The sequence below is a fragment of the Ursus americanus genome, chromosome 13 (genome assembly GCF_024610735.1).
Source record: "Ursus americanus isolate L20-20 chromosome 13, mUrsAme1.1.p, whole genome shotgun sequence".
NCBI lineage: Eukaryota > Metazoa > Chordata > Mammalia > Carnivora > Ursidae > Ursus > Ursus americanus.
Window position 1 is genome coordinate 29,731,488 of NC_142139.1, and position 20,790 is coordinate 29,752,277.

At 35.0% G+C, this 20,790-nt stretch overlaps 1 protein-coding gene across 10 annotated transcripts in view; it reads right to left on the minus strand.

Annotated features, from left to right (window-relative positions):
• Positions 1 to 20,790, minus strand: part of ELF2 (E74 like ETS transcription factor 2) — a 104,011-nt gene that overhangs the window by 30,086 nt on the left and 53,135 nt on the right. For 2 of the 10 annotated variants that reach the window (XM_045798965.2, XM_045798962.2), the window contains exon 1: positions 16,635 to 16,733. The exons of the other annotated variants lie outside the window; for them this stretch is intronic. The gene's annotated coding sequence lies outside the window, so the exon portion shown is untranslated. Of the gene's footprint in view, positions 1 to 16,634; positions 16,734 to 20,790 lie in introns of those variants that run through there. 10 annotated transcript variants of the gene reach the window in all.

Consider the following 20,790-nt stretch of genomic DNA (forward strand, 5'->3'; position numbering starts at 1 on the left):
GTGTATGTATATACTTACAAGTGTGTGTGTGTGTATCCCAGAATAATATATATACTATTATTTTTGCATGCTTTGGGTACATAAATGACATTATTCTACATATGCCATTCTAAAATTTCCTTTTCTGCATTCAAGATTTACATTCTATCCATGTTGGTATAAATAAATATAGTTATGCTTTTTAGATGCTACACATTGTTCCAGTGCATGAATGTACCCCACTTTATTCATCAAATTATCTACTGGTCGGCAAATAAATGTATTTCCACTTTTTACTTTTAGGAACAATGCTGCAAAAAATTCCTCTCCATGTTTTCTTAAACATGTATGCTACAGTGTCTCCACAGTATATAATAGAAATTTTTACATACAAATAGAATTTTTATATAATAGAATAAGTGCATTTTTAATTTTATATGTTACTCTCCAAAGTAGCTGTGCAAGTCCAAAATTCCACCAGTGATGTGTTAAGAGTATCCACTTTTCTCAAATTCTTGTCAGTACAAGATAAAATCAGACTTTACAATTTCTGCCATCTGTTGGGTGACAAGAAAACCATCATTGTTGTATTAATTTGCATATCCTTAATAAGTACTGAGGATACTTTTTCATATACTTACTGGCTATTAATATTTCCCTTATAAACTGCCTAGTCATATCCTTTGTCATTTTTCTATGATCCTTTTGTCTTATTCATGTGTAGAATGCTAACTTATTCTAGATAATAATTCAGGTATGTGTTGCAGATATCTTCTGCTAGCCTGCTGTTTGACTTAATTTGGTTGGTCTATAGCATCGTTTGTCCTACAAAAATTTTAGGTTTTGATGTAGTCAAATTAATATGTGTTTTACCTTACAATGTATGGTAAATAGTCCCTGGAATAAAAAGGAAATCATAGAGGAATTAAGAAATATTTAGAAATGAATTATAATTAAAATATATGTCAAATAGGTGTGACACAACTAAATCAGAACTTAAGAGGTCAGGGGATGAAAAAGTTTAACAATAAACAAGTTAAGCATTCAATTCATAAAGATGGACAAATCAACAGAACAAAATTAAAGAAATAGAGGGGAAGAAATAATAAGGAATAGGAAAAATGAAATAGAGAACAATAATTTTTTTTTAAAGAGAGGGAGGCGGGCAAGGGAGAGAGAGAATCTTAAGCAGGCTCCACACCCAGCACAGAGCCCAATGCAGGCTGGATCTCACAACTCTGAGATCGTCAAGAGTCGGATGCTTAACCAACCAAGCCACCCAGGTGCCCTGAGAAGAATAATTTTTAAAAATAGTGCAGATTCAGAAAACCAAAAGATGATTTTGAAAAGATTAATAAAATAGACTTCGACAAGAGCTATCAAGAAAAGAAAGTGCAAATATAAAATAAAAGGGGAGAAATAACCACAGATACAATAGATATAAAAATAATCAGTATTATGAACAATTATATCTTAAGTAAGTTTAAATGTGGATGAAATGTATAATTATGTAAATTATATAAAGAAAAAAATGAGTAGTAATAAAGAAATTAAATGTAGTCCAAAACCTCCTCTCCATATTACTTATGAAATGTCCTGAACTTAAAAGAAAACAAAGCAAAATGATGAGCAACATGTATTTTTAAATGCAAGGAGAGTTCAACATCTGAGAATCCATCAATTAACTGGCTACACTAATAGGTTAAAGGAGAAAAATTATGACCTATCAAAAAATGCAGAAAAAGCATCTGATAAGACTTCATACTTAAGTACAACTTAACACAAAAACAAAACCAAAGGCATAGATGAGAATTCTTTATATACTAAAACCTACAACAAACATTAAACTTCAGGTTGAAACTTGAGATACACTCCCTTCAAGATTAGGAACAAAACAGGGATGCCAATTAGTATCACTGCTCTTCATCACATTGGAGTTCTTGACCAACATTATAAGAAAAGAAAAAGATGTAAGATAACCAGAAAGAAGAGAGAAGGACTAAGTTGTATCAGGTGAAGTCCTCCGAGACCAGTAAGCTCCCAGTTGATCCACAGATGACCACAAATAGGGAAGTAAGCCCAGCCCTCTCAGCAGACCCACACAGATAACCCACAGTCTCAGGAAAATCAATAACTAGTTCTTGTTTCAAGCCAATAAATTGGGGGAGGGTTTATATGCAACAATAGCTGACACAAGTAAGGAGTGACGGGTATCCATTACTGGGCAACTATAAAGGTAAAATGTGATGGATATCAATCACGCAGTATTGTGCAGCAATTAGCAGCAACATATTAGATATATACAAAGCAATATGCATGGATATTAAGAGCACTAGTTACTAAAAAAGTAGGAAACAGTGAGATACATAATGCCATTTATATAAATCTTAAATATATACAACAGCATATACATAACATGTTAAAAATATGCATTAATCAAATTAAATTTGATGCTTATGAGCAAGGGAGATGTGACTTTATAAATAAAGAGGATAGAAAGGAATAAATCAATTGAAAAAATAAATAAGAGGGTGTGAAATAAGGATCTATACCTTTCTCTCTGTAAAAAGTCAACTATCTTAATTTATTAAATAATCTGTCCTTTCCCACTGACTTATAAATCTATATCTATTACATACCAGGTAAAAATACATGCTTACTCTGTTCCTGGGGTCTCTATTCTATCCTAATAAACTATCGGTCTGTGGGCCAATAACACATTTGAAATTTTTCTAAGGCCATAGAATCATCCCTTACAGGCAGGAAGGCAAGCACCCTATACTTTGTTCTTTTGCAGAATTGTCCAGACTATTTTTGGATCTCTAAGAGTTTATCAAATTCCTCCAAAAACAAGTCCTCTTGAGATTTTGATTGGAATTGTACTGAATTTATAGATTAATTGGGGAAGAATCAACAGTTTTACCTTGTCCATCTTTCCATGTGTGTTTGTGGGTTAAAGATTAAAGGACTTAAATGGTTTGGGTCTACTTCCTCTTAAGTAAGTTGTATACCCCTTCACTTATTTATGCTCCTCAATAAAGTTAAATTCTTATTTTCATAAACGTATTATATATTATTATTGGATTTATTCGTAGATACCTGTTTAAGTTTTTTTACTATTATGAATGGGATCTTTTTTCATCTTTATTTTTTATTTTAAAATTTTTATTATTGAAATATAGCTGACATACAATGTTACATTAGTCTCAGGTGTAAAACATAATGATTCAACAATTCTATATGTTACTCAGTGCTCACCAGGATAAGTGTCGTCATCATTTGTCACCAGATAATGTTTTTACGATATTATTGACTATATTTTCTGTGCTGTACTTACCATCCTCATGACTTCTTTATTTTATAACTGGAGATCTCTACCTTTTGATCTCCTTCACCTACTTTGCTCATCCCCCCACCTCCCTCTCCTCTGGCAACCAACACTTTGTTCTCTGTATTTATGGATCTGTTTCTGGGTAGTGTTTGTTTTTTTTAGATTCCACATATAAAAGTAAAACCGTATGATATTTGTCTTTCTCTGTCTGACTTATTTCACTTAGCATATTAGACTCTCTTGGTCCGTCCATGCTGTCACAAATGGCAAGATTTGATTCTGTTTTTATGTCTGAGTAGTATTCCAGTGTGTGTGTGTGTGTGTGTGTGTGTGTGTGTGTACATGCATGCGTGTGTGCACACCATATCCTCTTTATGATTTTCTGATTATTGTTCTTGTGTAGAGCAACCCTGATGAACCCTCTAGGCAGGTTTAAAATCTATATAGTTTCTTAAAATTTATGTGTTAATTAAACCACTTGTAAATACCAATTTTGTGTCTTCCCTTCTGATCTTTTATTTCTTTTTATTACTTGCATTTGCTAGAACCCCCAGAAATATGTTTATTAGTAAACATGATAGCTGGCATCCTGTTTCCCTATTAATCATATTTGCCACAAATTTTTAATATAGACACCTTATCAAGTCCCAATCCAGATTAAGAGTCTCAGAAGATGGTGAATTTTAACAAATGCTTTTTGGGTCTATTGGGATGATTATATGGTTTTCTCTTTTAATCTATTCATGTGGCAAATTATATTAACAGATTTTCTAATAGCCTTCTTTGCCTTCCTAGTATGTATTTAGTCATTATATGTTTTTTAACCAGTGCTAGATTTACTATTATTTATTTAGAATATTTGTAGCTATGATCATACATAAATTCAGCAAGAAACTTACTTTTTTTTATGCTCAGTCCATTTTAAAGTTAAGGTTTACTATCTCCATAAAATGAGTTGGAAAGCTTTCCCTCTTTTACTGTTTCCATAATAGGGCTTATGTGTCCCTTGAAATTTTAGTAATAGGCCTGGATCTGATGGGTTTTATTTGAATGAGGGAATGCATATGTAAAATTAAAGAACTTAAAAGGTTGACTTGAATGTTTTCTATTTCTTCTTGAGTCAATTGTGCATGTATATATATACACACACACACTTACATATACATATATAATATATACATATATAATTTTGAAACTTGACCACTATCTCACACCATACACACAAATAAACTCCAAATGGATGAAAGACCTCGATGTGAGACAGGAATCCATCAAAATTCTAGAGGAGAACATAGGCAGCAACCTCTACGACATCGGCCAAAGCAACCTTTTTCATGACACATCCCCAAAGGCAAGAGAAACAAAAAATAAAATGAATTTATGGGACTTCATCAAGATTAAAAGTTTCTGCACAGCCAAGGAAACAGTCAGAAAAACTAAGAGGCAGCCCACGGAATGGGAGAAGATATTTGCAAATGACACTACAGATAAAGGACTGGTATCCAAGATCTACAAAGAACTTCTCAAACTCAATACACGAGAAACAAATAAACAAATCAAAAAATGGGCAGAAGATATGAACAGACACTTTTCCAATGAAGACATACAAATGGCTAACAGACACATGAAAAAATGTTCAAAATCATTAGCCATCAAGGAAATTCAAATCAAAACCACACTGAGATACCACCTTACGCCAGTTAGAATGGCAAAAATAGACAAGGCAAGAAACAACAATTGTTGGAGAGGATGTGGAGAAAGGGGATCCCTCCTACATTGTTGGTGGGAATGCAAGTTGGTACAGCCACTCTGGAAAACAGTGTGGAGGTCCCTTAAAAAGTTAAAAATTGAGCTACCCTATGATCCAGCCACTGCACTACTGGGTGTTTACCCCAAAGATACAGACGTAGTGAAGAGAAGGGCCATATGCACCCCAATGTTCATAGCAGCAATGTCCACAATAGCTAAATCGTGGAAGGAGCCGAGATGCCCTGCAACAGATGACTGGATTAAGAAGTTGTGGTCCATATATACAATGGAATATTACTCAGCAATCAGAAAGAATGAGTTCTCAACATTTGCTACAACATGGACGGCACTGGAGGAGATAATGCTTAGTGAAATAAGTCAAGCAGAGAAAGACAACTATCATATGATTTCTCTCATCTATGGAACATAAGAACTAGAATGATCAGTAGGGGAAGAAAGGGATAAAGAAAGGGGGGGTAATCAGAAGGAGGAATGAAACATGAGAGACTATGGACTATGAGAAACAAACTGAGGGCTACAGAGGGGAGGGGAGTGGGGGAATGGGATAGACCGGTGATGGGTAGTAAGGAGGGCACATATTGCATGGTGCACTGGGTGTTATACACAACTAATGAATCATCGAGCCTTACATCGAAAACCGGGGATGTACTGTATGGTGACTAACATAATATAATAAAAAATCATTATTTAAAAATATATATATATATATACATATATAATTTTAATTTTCCATAGGTTTTCAAATTCCTTGGCAACAGGTTGTTCATAGTATTTTCTTATGATTTTCAAACTCTATTCTATTGGTTATATTTTTTGTTCTTCATAGTGTTGATTTTTCTTTGATCCATTTTTACAGAGGTTCGTCCATTTTTAAACTTAAAGGTTTTATTAATTATCTATTTTCTTTTCTATTTCATTAATGTTTACTTTTTTATCTTTATAATTTCTTTTCTTCTACTTAATTTGGATTTATTTTGTTGGTCCTTTATTACCATCTAGATGAACATATGCTCATTATAGCAATCTTTCATATTTTCCAATAAATGCATTTAAAGCTACTAAATTTTCCAGTGCGTTCTACTTAAATCACATCTCAAATTTTTATATGCAATGCTTTCATTGTTATTAGTTGCAAATATTTTCTAATTTTCATTTTCTCTTCCATCCATTAGTGAGCCAATATAAAGTATTTTGATTTTCACCTCATTGATTTCTAATTTTATTGTATTATGATGAAATGATATATTTTGAATGATACAGATTTCTGGACATTGTTGAGATTCCTCTATGACCTAGTACACAGTTAAAAGCTGACCTATATATAACCGAAAAAAGTGTACAGGGTTGTATTTTATTAGTTTAGGTACAATGTTTCATATATCTCTAGTTTACGAAGATTGTCAGTGCTGTGGTTCAATTCTTTGATCCCATTTTAATTTTTTAATCTGCTTCATTTTTCAATTTTGGCAGAGGTATGTTAACATCTCATTGTTTCGTAGGCATGTCCACTACTCATTGCAATTTTAAAAGTTTATGCTTTAAATGATATTTCAAAGCTATGTTGTTAGATGCATATAAGTTTATGATAATTATATTTTCTGGGTTGTTCCTTTTAGCAGTTTAAAGAGTCTCTGTCCCAATTAAAAATTCTTACCCTAAATTCTATTTTATTACACCGGCTTTCTTTGGTTAGTATTTTTCAGATGAATAAATTGATCTATCCTTTTTATATCATTTTGTTTTGTGTATCTTTTAAAAATAATACAGACTCATGTTAAGATCACAATAGATTATTTTAATATAATTTCTGGTGTTTTGAACTTATTTCTACTATCTTGATTTATGATTCGTGTTTCCATTTTTTTCCTCCTCTGTTGCCTTTTGTTGGATTGGCCAAGTTTAGTTTATTCCCTACCCCCAACTTAGTATTTTGGAAGCTATCCCTTCTATTTCTATTATTTAAGTATGTTCTAGATGCTTAAAATAAATGTCCTTTTCACTTCTCATCTTCTCCAGATCACATTTCACACAGTTCCTAACTATTTTATTCAAGGGCCACCACAATCTGGTTCCACTCTATCTTTCTAGCCTTACCTCTCTCTACCATATGCCTCCACAAAGCCTAATCTCTAGTTAAACTATATTGCTTGTCAATCTCTAAATAAAATAGAAAATTCCTGGCATTCTGTCCTGGTTCATGACATCTTCTCATTCACTCACTCATTCAATCAACAAATAATTTACCAAAAACTTATTTGGTGCCTAGCTCTAGCTAATACCAGTACATGCAAAGGATAAGGTCTTTGGTTTTATGAAGCATCATCTGGAAACATTAAATAAACATAAATAGAATAGAATAGAACATCATGAATACATGAATTCAGGTAAGTTAACTGGTGGTAACTGGCTCCCATCTTCCACTCTACCCTCAAACAACCATCACTGGAATACACAACTACCCACCAGGTGGCACCAAACCACAGCCGGACCTTAGACTGACTGGGATGTCTTAGTCTGAGTCCTGGAACCCCTTCGACACACATCTTCCTCCGTACACCTTGTCTTGGGTCATTTTATTAAACTCACAATAATGCCATATTTTATGTGATCTGAGGTTTTTGGAATTATTTACCACCTCATGGTGGGAGTTTAATATATCACAAGTTGTAGGTGCTAACAAAAAAAGAAAAATGGGGGGCTAAGACAAAATAACAGAACAGTCCTAATTGAGATTGATGAGTATCAGCTAAAGGCAATCTCTCTGAGAAAGTGACATTTAAACTGAGATCTAAAGGATGACCAGGAGTAAGAAAAACCGGAAAGCAAACAGTATATGTAAGCACCCTGTGAAGGTAAAGTTTGGATTCATGGAAATGCAAAACGACAACAGTGTGTGTGTGTGTGTGTGTGTGTGTGTGTGTGTGTGTGTGTGTGTGTACTGGGGTGAGAGGGGTGCTATATAATTCATCAGAGTATAATGCTTCAGAGATTGGACCCTGGAGCCCTACTTACTATCTGAATTTAAATCCTTGCGCCACCACTTAAATAGCTATCTAGTCTTGGAAAAGTTATTCAGCCCAGGGTTGTTAAGAATATTAAAATATTAATATGTGAAGCCCTAAGAACTATTCCTGGCAATATAGTAAAGAGATTTTAAATGTTAGGATTTTGTTCTTGTTGCTATTATTGTTATTGTTTCTAGATGAGTGAGAGGAGCCAAATTATTCAATGTCTTGAAGCCCATGTTAAAAATTCTGAATATTATCCTAAGTGCAATTAGAACCCACTGAAAGGTTTTAGGGAAGGGAGTATAATGATTAAATTTATAAGTACATTTTTTAAAATCACTTTGGTTACTATGTAAAGCATAGATTGCTTAGAGTGAAAGGGAGAAAGGCCAAAAATGAAAACGAGAAGTTAGAAGGCCAATGGCCATGACAGTTACTCATATAATAAAAAATAAGTACAGATTGGTCGAGGCTATTAGCAATGAAGATGGAAAGAAACTGGTAGATTCAAGATATATTTTGGAGGCAAACTGACATGATTTGGTATTGAACTAGGAGGTAACGGAGAAGGTATAAATGATGACTTCACCACCAGAAAATCCTTCACTACTGGACAAAGATTCTTTGTCTACCAAACTTTAGTTAGGCTCCTGAACCTTCTCGTAGGTCCATCTGTGTACTTCCTTGTAAAATTCCATTTTATTTTATTTTATTTTATTTTTTTTTTAAAGATTTTATTTATTTATGTGACAGAGAGACAGCCAGCGAGAGAGGGAACACAGCAGGGGGAGTGGGAGAGGAAGAAGCAGGCTCCCAGCGGAGGAGCCTGATGTGGGACTCGATCCCGGATCGCCAGGATCACGCCCTGAGCCGAAGGCAGACGCTTTAACGACTGCGCTACCCAGGCGCCCCTAAAATTCCATTTTAGCAAGAACTCTAAGTCAGTTTAGCTAGTCAGTTCAGAATCCCCCATCCTCTGTATCTGATCACTCTCCATATTTGAGAGGTTCCTCATCCCCTCCCACCCCCAGCTGATGTGTGATCATCCTGGCCTGTCTTCAGCAAGAATCTGTTTAGCCAAAGCCCCCAACCCTCCAGTTCTTGATATTTCCTCTCAGTAGTTTTCCATCCACTGACCCCCATCCTGCTCCTTGGCTATAAATTCCCACTTGATTATACTGTATTCAGAGCTGAGCCCACTCTCTCTCCCTCACTGCAAAACCCCATCACAGTGGTCTCTATCCCTATCATAATAGCTCTCCCTTGAATTTAGTCTTCCTTACAGTGCTTTAACAAGTGTCATTGAATTTTTTTTTTCTGTAACACTTTTCAAATGAAATTTTATTCTCCCAGGCTCAGCTAAACCATGAACTTTCCATTAAAATAACTAACAGCTCCCTCCCCTCATTCTCACAACACTGATTTTTTTGACCCTTAGGTTATAAAAAGTCATTTTCTTACATATTTTCCCAATAAAGACCAAGCTCCTTTACAGTTACGGTCATATCTAATTTCTTGTTCTAGCCCCCCCCACACACACACACACAAATGCTCTGCGTACCACAGGCAGTCTCAGGTAACCCCACAAATGGTCTCAGAGCCAGGGCAACTCCTCATGCTCTTTTACTTCCTTCCTTTAAGAAGTGTAAGAATTCAGCCCGCTTTCTGCTCCTTTCAGCTATTCATTCTATCTTTCGGAATTTTGTTTCCCCTAAGACTAGTTGCAGAATTAAACTAATCTCTCATTAACTTCCCCATTTCTTGGGACCCCCCAAAACAAGTATACAGGGAGTCTTTCTGTTAAAGTGCTTGCTATTAATTACTATTGAAAAACAGAAGGTGACAAAATTAATGTAGGACTTTATGTTCTTTGTGGTTTCAAATCTATAGTTTCTGACTCCCTTTGTGAGATGGCAAGCTGAACGCACTGGCTTCTACCCTTGACTTTTACTCCCAAGGATGAGTTTCCCAAACGTTCTTTCTTTTTTTGTGAAGGCCTCTCCTCCCAGAATATAGGACTGCAGACATATACATATAACCCATATATACAACCCAGACATAATAATTGGTGTCTTCTTGTCTCAAGTAGATAACTGGCACTTCTGAGTGTCTCCTAAATAGGCATATAATGGTAGCAAAGAAATTAAAAACAAATGTGATTCTGCCAACCTCATTTTTTTCAAACTAAATAACTAAAACTTAATGTTGTAAGTCCAAATAGATGTTAACTGTAGAACAATGTCTCTAGAAAAGAAAGAAAAAAAAAAGGATTTTCAAGTTTGTTCAAGAAAGCAAATGTCAGAAAGAAATCAGCACCTTTTCGATTTCTTTTTCCTCTTGGACCAAATCCTTGATTTCCTCTTGAAAAGAATTTTTTCATTCTAACTTATTATTCTAAATATTTATTTTCTAAGAATTAAGTAGCAGGAAAAAAGGTGATAAAGAAGAAAAAGGATTCAGATTTTCCTACAAGTCTTGTCAAATGTCATGCACAATAAGAAGTACCTTCTTGCTAACCAAGTTAGAGACATAGCTTTTTTTTTTTCCTGATGTAAAACTTTCTAGAATGATCTTTTGCAAGGTCATCTAGTAATAAGAAAATGTCTCCCAAGTTCTGGCTAACAAAGAATTCATTTTGTTCAAATATGTTCTTAAAAATTAAGTAATAATAGGGGCGCCTGGGTGGCACAGCGGTTAAGCGTCTGCCTTCGGCTCAGGGCGTGATCCTGGCGTTATGGGATCGAGCCCCACATCAGGCTCCTCCGCTATGAGCCTGCTTCTTCCTCTCCCACTCCCCCTGCTTGTGTTCCCTCTCTCGCTGGCTGTCTCTGTCTCTGTCGAATAAATAAATAAAATCTTTAAAAAAAATTAAGTAATAATACTAAAATAATAAATAAGTTATCCTGGAGGATAACTACCTATTATCACCACCCTCTAATATAAAACATATGAAAAATATTTTCAGATAATTTAAAATTGCTCATTCAAGTAGCATAGTATCTTGGCTGATTTACAAAGTGAAAAGAGGGACACCTGGGTGGCTCAGTCGGTTAGGCAACCAACTCTTGATTTCAGCTCAGGTCGTGATTTCATGGGTAGTGAGATCAAGCCCCGCATGGGGCGCCTCGCTCAGCAGGGAATCTGCTTTAAAGATTCCCTCCCCCTCTACCTCCCCCACACTCACGCAAGCTCTCTCTCTCTCTCTCAAATAAATAAATAAATAAATAAGCCTTTAAAAAACAAAGTGAAAAGAAATCAAACATCTAATTATGATCAAACACTGACCTTAACTAGGAGAATATGGGTTATCTGTTATAAAAACTGGCACTCTGTCTTAATAATGCCTAAGTGAAAGAGAGGAAATGGGTGACATTCTTTCTTCCCTGATACACTAAACGAAAAAAATTATAGAAACATAAAAAATTTTAAAAATAACAAGTAGTCCTATCTCATTTCCTAATCCCACTCCCAAGTTGTAACTAGGCACTGCAAACAGGTTGTGTTTCTTGCATTGTCCCAATTTTTTTGTGAATGGGAAAAAGAAGTCACTCATGAGTTTCATGGTACCATTTCCACACATAAAAAAATTACAACGGTGACATTTAGAAATGCTGAATTCCATTTGACTTGTTCTTCTGCCCTTAAACCCAGAGACCTTAACTGTCAACTATACCCTTATGATGAAATTTAAAATGACCTACCACATGGCAATAATGCAATCTGGAACTTTTAAATTAGCTACCATACTTGGCAATTCTTTGCCTTTCTCACCTTTCCCCAACCCTCCTACTACATAGTATTATTTCCTTGAATGCTTGTTTTTCTCAACCTACTTGGTAAGCTTCTTTGAGGCCAGGCCCCATGTTTTATTCAACTTTGAATCACTTATTCCCTAGGAGCCATGACGCTGTTTGTAAATAATAAGTACTTTGTACATGATAAATATTAAGTTTACCAGTATCTCAACTGTACTCAATACCTCTCACGTGAAGGAAGAAGAGGGAGAATTTATCTGCTGCTTCAAATGTTTGAAAAGAAATGGTCTTAGCTTAACTGCAAATATTAACTCTAAAGAACAATTTCAGGAGGTGTAATTTATGTGATCTGATCTGTGACAGAGCAATTTTATAATTTGGCAAATTTATATGCTTTCTCTGCTAGATTCTAAGCACTACAAATGTAGGTATGTTGCCTGTCCTGTCTACTCCTCTAGCCCAGGCCTAAAATAGTGCTTGGCATATAGTAGATGCTCAGTGAATATTTATTGATGAATTAATTAACAGTAATTCATTACATCATCTCATACAAACCTAAAAGAATTTTAGTATCTTTCCACCCCCGATAACAATCTTTTATGATGGATATAACACAATATTATAAGAAGCTACTGTATTAACCGGGTTTCATGATGGCAGAAGCTCTGTGCTATCATTCCCAGTAGTCTAGGTAATGGTTCTCAAAGTATGATCCATGGGCCAACAGCATCAGCATCACCTGGGGACTTGTTAAAGATGTGAATTCTCAAGTCCCAGCCCAGATCCACTGGATCAGGAATTCTGGAGGTAAGGCTAGCAATCTGTATTTTAACAAGTGCTCCAGATGATTCTGATACATGGTCAAGTTTGAGAATCAGTGACCACAGAAATTTTTGTCATGGAAAAAGAGGGATCTCAAAACACAAACAGGTCATAAAATATTAAATGAGGCTTTAAAGAAATATAATAAATGTTCAAATATTTGAGTGTCTTAGGATAAATTATATTAGGTCAATGACACTCTAAATTATATTAGGTCAATCAATTAAGGGACATAAAAAATTACCACTACATAGTTGAGGGCCTTTTTTTTTTCCTTAGCAGGGATCATAAAAGTGTATTAAATAAGCAACACTGAAAATGGCTTTCAGATCCCTACTATGAGTTATTAGGAAAAAAAAGAACAGCAGTAGGGCAGAATATAGAGCAGGAAAGTATGAGAAATAGGTGAATGACAGTTAAAATAATATATGGATGAGAACTCGAAAAATTGTTTTTCAGATTGTAACTGAAATTAATTCTAAATAAAGACACAAATCACAGTAGTTTTGTCAATATCTATGACTTCATAACCAATAGAAATCATAAATATTTTCATATTATAGTTGTTACAGATACCACAAAATATAATTTATGGTCATCACTACTTTGAAATTATAGGCATAAATTAGCCACTAGCTCTCATTATTTAATGTATTATTAAAGAAGCATATGCATTAAGACATCACAATTAAAAATAGTCTAAAAGCTATGTTTCAATGTATTTGGTTCTTTGTAATCCTATTGTATTTTATATATTTTAAAAAATTGTTGTGAGAGGGCCCATAGGCTGAATTCACCAATGATCAAAGAGGCCCATGACACAAAAAGATGAAAAAGCACTACAAAAGTTAACAGCTGTGTTGAAAATGTTCTTGACCTCCTTTAAACGATGCCCTTTCATGAACCTAAGAAAACTCATAGGCCTCTTTCCCAGTTTACAAAAGGGCATAGAGGATGCATAAGGGACAATGACTCCTCCTGAAACAGAATTGTACCAAGGCACCAGGTTTGAATTCTGAAAAGAAAGGCTAGCCGTGCAACTACCTTAATCTCTATAATTTTTAGCTTAGTTTGGGCAACGGGCATACCTATAGCTCAGATCTATTGAGACAGACAATTTAGTGGAAGGTGAATAAAAATAGTTAACTACCTATTAGGGAGCTCTGAATGAGAAGCTAAGGAGTTCAGACTTTATTTTAGGTAACGTTTTGCTTGTCTTGTTCTACTTTTCATTTACAGTACTATTTGGGAAACAACTAAATTTGTTAAGAAACATACTTTGTTTAAAGGGGCGCCTGGGTGGCACAGCGGTTAAGCGTCTGCCTTCGGCTCAGGGCGTGATCCTGGCGTTATGGGATCGAGCCCCACATCAGGCTCCTCCGCTATGAGCCTGCTTCTTCCTCTCCCACTCCCCCTGCTTGTGTTCCCTCTCTCACTGGCTGTCTCTATCTCTGTCAAATAAATAAATAAAATCTTCAAAAAAAAAAAAGAAACATACTTTGTTTAAAACTCTTAAAAGGCTTCCCATCGTCCTTTAGATAAGGCCCAATAAACAGACACAAACCTTACAAAGGCCTCAGCAATAAGACTTTTTTACCTCTTTAGCTTCATTTTTATCCCCTTTTCTTTTCATAATCCATATTCTAGCCATACTGAAGTCCCTTCTACAATTCAAATAGGCCCTGTTCTCCTTCCTCCAGGCTTCCAACCATGATATACTCTGCTTGGCTAATTACTTCAAACCCTCTAAATCTGTTCAAATGTTACTTCCTCAGGGAGGCGTTCTCTGCCCTCCCAGGCATTCCCCAGCTGTATACTCCCTAAACCTTTCATTAATCCTATCATAATGCTCATCACATTTGATTATAATAACGTGTTTAATTGTTCATTTCTTCACATAGCTGAAAGCCTGGTGAAAACAAACACAGGGTCTTGTTTACCCCAAGACAGCGGGCTCGGAGCCTGACATGCTGCAGCCCTCAGTAAGAGCTGGTACAGGATGAATGGATAGATAATTTGCCTAGACATATGTTCTAAGCATTCTTACATTTAAGAACCTTCAGCTATCCCTACTTGGCAACACTTATAGCCTTATGTGCTCATTTAAAATTCTATATAATTCATATTTAGCCCCCTTCTCTGTCTAAATGATTAAAAATTTGGGGGGCCTGGGTGGCTCAGTAGGTTGGATATCTGCCTTTGGCTCAGGTCTTGATCCCAGGGTGCTGGGATCGAGTCCTACGACCGGATCCTTGCTCAGCGGAGAGCCTGCTTCTCCCTCTGCCTGCCTCTCCTCCTGCTTCTGCTCTCTCTGTCAAATAAGTAAATAAAAATCTTTTTAAAAAAATAAATGAATAAAAATGTATTACTTAGACACATTGTTATATAGTGAAATTGAAAGTTAACTAGTGTTTTAAAAACTAAAAAGTCTGGGGCGCCTGGGTGGCTCAGTTAGTTGAGCAACCAACACTTGATTTCGGCTCAGGTCCTGATTTCAGGGTCATGAGATTGAGATTCTCTTTTCTCTCCCTCTCCCTCTGCCCCTCCCCCTGCTCGCATGAGAGCTCTCTCTCTCTCTCAAATAAATAAAATCTTTTTAAAAATAAAAATAAAAACTAGAAATCTGAGTGCAAAGGAATGAGTGCTACTAGTTTCCAAAAGCAAATACCCTTTATTGATCTGTTCTCTAGATATACTTATTTTTCCTTATATATAAAACATGATTCTTAAAGCATACAAATACCATTTAAAATCATTCCTTTTCATTTCTGCTGTATTAACTGACAGGGTAGTTCTTTACTTTTGGCCACTATCTTTTTCCTTCACATAACAATCTGTAAAACATATATTCAAGGGCACTAAAAATCAGTGGCTATTTTAAAGATTCCTTAAAGGATTCAGTTTCAGAATTATAGTTTAGAAAGCAGAAGCTTCATTTCATTTTCTTTTGGAACACAAAAATCTGACTGAAAAGTAACAGTTATGATAAACTCCATTGATTGAAGTAATGTGTCATATTAAAACACATTTTCATCTTCTATACTCTTCATAATTTAATACCTTATATTTTGTATACTTTCAAACAATACAGTTAAATGATTTTTCACTTAAATACCTTCTACTAAAAGACTATAAAGAACTTAGAGACCTTACTCAGCATATATATGGAATTCTACAACGATAACTCACCTCCATTTTTTATAAACCTGATATTTTAATGTCCAATTCCCAGCAAATAGGAATTTCAGGAAGATTCATAATTGCATGACACCATATTTCATTAATTCTAAGATGTACTTTTTTTCACATTTTAACATCTCTGAAATCAGGATGTATCTTACAATTGATGGTATCCTAAAATTTATAATTGACAGCATTTATTACTTTTAGTGGTCTACAAAAATGCTTCTTACAATAGATGGTGTCTTAGGCTAAATGAAATATAGTTATTAAAATATTAAAAACTTTTATCTAATAATGCCTTCTAACTCATCTAAATCACGGAACAATTATAATTCAAACAGTTCTAGAATCAAAACTAAATGAACTTAAGATTCACGTTTTACCTTTTTAGAAAACTAGTGACTGGGCTAAACTAAAAAAAATAGATAATTAAAAGAAAACACTTCTTTAAAAAAAATGTAGGAAAAAGTCTAGATTTAAGAAGCAGCAATAACAGAAATGGGGGGGGGGGAAGACTTGAAGATGCTCAGTCAGTAGTAGCTTCCAAGGAAGTGGAGGCATGAAATAGCCCTAGAGCTTAATCTATAAAAAGAAACAAACATTAGGAACATGGCAGGGGTTAGCAGAGATAACAAACTATTTAGGAGGAAAGAAACTGCTGTATTATTTCTCCCTTCTTAAGGAGGAATCGTCACCCTTTAAACAAAAATATGGTATAGGTAGTTGAAATAATTGTAATTAAACGTAAAATTGTAAACATTCTTAGTAAATTAAAAACCAACCTACCAGCATTGTCTTCCTTCTGGCTCAATCTGTTTCACCTTCAGGTAATCCTAGGATAGGGGCTCCTTTTCAGATCCCCAGTTTTTCATGTCGATCTTCTACCTCCCTGTGGCAACAATATTTTCTAATTAAAAGAGTCCTTTTGTGCCACAGGGAGGATTTCTGACGGTATAACAAATACAAAAGTTATCACAGCTCATAATGAAGTCAACTTAGTCTTCAGATTTTTCAAGAAAGAAATTAGTCTTCAGATTTTTCAAGAAAGAAATTTGGCTCCTGAACTTATTTTTCAAGACAGAAATCTGGTTTTATTTTTTTTTAATTGCATTTTAAAAAGCTAAACTTTCATTTACTTAAAAAAAAAAAGCAGTGCTTTCTTGAATTATGTAAAAATTCTTATCATTTGTCTATCTTTTCAACTAATCTCTAAACACAATTTTGTTGATCACAAAAAAAAGCTAAGTTTTCTTGATCATTTCTTTAACTATTAACACCAAATTTTTATGTTTTGATACCCGGTTAAAAAACAAAGTCCTGCTCCTAATGATCAGAAGAAAGAAGTAGGAAGCTATCAGATTGCTTTCAGCCAATGTCTGTTAGTAAAGCTTAATAAATTTACTTGTATTACATAACATAATGTTAATTTTGCTTAAAATGTATATTTTAAAAAGGCCAGCAAGAAATATAAAAAGCAATACTTGCTGTTCCCTTGCTGGTAAGGGATTATGAGTGATTTTCATTGTTAATTTTTCTTTGTAATACTTCCCAATTTCTCCAATGAGCATGTGCTGATTTAGAAGAAAAAAAATCAAATTAATTTAGGTTTAAGCACGAATGATTAAGACCTACTGTGACTTTAAGATGAAGTTAATCTAATATGATAACATTATGGTTATGATATATTTTGGATGGCCATATTTATGTTTTTGGATGACTACCTTTTTATATTTTAAATAACCCTAACGTATTCAATGCTTAGCATATTAATAAAAAAGAAAATATATTTAAGATTTTACATAGATGGTTCTTGATTATACTGCAACACTGAGGCAAAACTCAATTTATTTCAATTTGTATTTCCTATCAGTTATGTGTTAAACACTATATTATACACTATATTCAACAAAATTAAAAAGTATGGTCCCTGTCTTCGAGAGACTTACATATCCACTTTGAAAACAAAAGGAGTACATATACACACAAGAACAGTGTAAGAAAGTACGTGATCAAGTGCTTTAGTCCAGATGGTCTAATAGAGGATCAGGAAAGGGAGTGTTTAACGTAGGCCATAATCCCTGTGGAAAGTTTCGTGTAGTAGGGCCTTTAAAAAATAGATAATGCCTAATCACAGTTTTAACAGAAAACTGTATTTAAGCAAAAGCTCAGAAGCATAAATAGCACAGTCCAAGCAAGGGGCAATAAGGAAAGCAGCTAGAATACAATGTTTCAGTAGATACGAAGGGCAGATTAGGAAGGATCTACTTCTGGATGATTCCATGAGTCACTGAATTTGGCAGAGGAGTGGCTTTTGACATCTGATAAACAAAGAGCTTCAGGAGAATGATAAATGTAGGTGCCAAAGCACAGTAAGTTAAGGAAGGAATGACAAGGAAAAAGTACAGACTGAAGGTATAGAGAATTTGTTTTTTTCCCCGATGGAAATGAAAAGAAAGAGAAAAATACAACAGAGAAGTAAACAAATATTCTGTTTTAACGTATAAAAGACCTTCTCCATATTTGAAGGCATAAGGAAAGGTCCTAATGAAGTTAAGGGAATACTTATGGAGCACTTACTGCATCACAAGCACTTGCTTTTACATATTTATTTTATGTAGTCCTCACAACCTTGAATTACTAGTTTATGACAGTGAAACAGACTCTCAAAAAGTTAAACACTGACAGGAAAGTAATAAAGTAGGAATCTGAAATCATGACTAACCATCAATATTCTTCCCTTTTCTACTAAAGAAAAATACTTAAAAGGCTTTAAAAAGAAAAAATATTAACCTCAGGAATAGGATTTTCTATCATATTTGACCACTCTTGGCTCTTCTTCATGTTCCCCAAAATGTAAACATTCCTTAAGGTTAATTCCTTAATTCTATGTCTTTTGTTCTTAATCATCAAGAGTCAAACACAGAATTTATATATCTTCTCCCTTAGAGAAATCTCTCAAATACCTTTCCTTTTGCAGAGTCCATTTATTACCATGGCATCAATGACTATGATTTCCAAAACAGTTTCTCCTTGACCTTTCTTTACTAAGCTTCAGTTGTACTAGATAGCTTCCATTTGCCTCTCCAGATCTATTCCCCACCTTTCTTGATGCTGCTCTCTGTCCCAGAAGGCTACCTTCAACAGGACTCCTATTGCTTTAAATTGCATGGGGTCAATGGAGAGCCTAGGCAGGGGATTAGAGGGGAAAAGGAGAAGAAAATCAGAGTCATTCCCAGGCTCCCCTTCTGTGGCATTACCCTCAAGCCAGCTGCATCCTTTGATCAAAGGTCCCAGATTCTCCCAAGGTGACCCTCTCTCCAGTGCTCTCTTCTGGGTTCCAGCAACCATTCCATCCCTTTGGGCCCCCGGACGAAGGACAGACAGCTCTGCTACTGCCACCTCAGCACTACTGCTCTATTTCTTATGGTCACCCTACACTTGCCCATATATTTATAACTAGTCATTTTGTAAAACATTTTTAAATGATCCTGATTTGAGTATGACATCACCTTTGTGATGGGACCCTGGCTATATATTTGTTCATCTTTAAATACCTAAATATTTCTCTCCTCAGATGCTCTCCTTCAACTCAAAATCAACACACCTACTACCAAACTTACCTGCTTCCCAAAATAGTCTTGTCTTCCTCAAATCCCTATATGATACTATGGCCATCACTAAAGGTCAAAAAACTGAGTAGTATCTTACCCTAACTATGCCTCTCCCCCTAATTTGTCATGTCAAGTATTGTTAGCGCATATGGAGTAGTTTTGCTTATACAAGCCCCTTCTGTTCCTATCGCTTCTACTTTGTTTTGCTCAAGTTATCTCTTAACTCACACTACACAGCTAGTCTTCCTGCTTCACCCCTTCCCCTACCATCATCTGCCATCTCCTGAGATACTACTTACACAGTACTTTCTACTCAAAAATTCCAAGTCTTTCTGCTTCTTATATGCCTAATCACTAACTCTTGGGTTCATATCGTAATCTAGTCACAACTCTTAATGGAACCCCCTGTCATGGTCCCATTTACTCAGTATATTCTAAACATGCCTTGAACTTCCATATTCCACCCATTAGTAATTATATTTCCCTCAGCCTACAGTGCCTTTCACTTACCTCCTATCTCCCCATCCAAATCCTACTATCTGTCCTACTTCCTTACTTTCTCTAAACATTCCCTAATTCTGTAAATTGAACTTTCTTCTGAAAATTTCTTTGAATTTGTAAGTAGCACCCAACTGATTCTATACTGCTTCGTATTTTCAATATAATATATAGTATATAAAAGTAAATTATTAACCCCTTTAGGGAAAGAAACATGTTGAAAATGGTGCCCTTGCACATAAGAAATGCAAACTATTTACTGACATATTATCATAAATTAAAGTGGAAGTTTGAGAGTATAAATATAGTAAGGTGCAAGATGAAGAAGCAGATCCTAAGCAGCTCAATCTTCTCAGCTAAGCCTTAAAAGATTCCTATCAGAACTTATCTATTACTGATTGCATTGGTAGAAACTTACTACTTTTTAAATGGTAATCTCTAATAACCTTTTAAAATTAGTATGTACTTTATACATATGTATGTATATAATTTTTTAAGAGGGAACATAAAAACTGCATTTTCAAATCTAAGTAGGGAATCCCAGAGACTCCTTTCCATCCCCAACTCACCACCTCAGTCTATCTAGCAGGCCTTCGGAGCTGGTGGGGTCTGCAGCCACTGGCAAAGCTATTTCCAGCCTGTCAGTCAAGAACACCCTTCATTCATACTTCATTACTATTCCTCAGAGACTCTTTACAATTACTGATCTCCAGTTATCATCAAAAAGCAATTTATTTTTTTAAAGCAATTTATAGGTTTAGATGAATATACTTAAAGTCTCAAACCTATTTGGTTTTTCCTATAAAATTTGAGAGGATTACTATTACTCATAA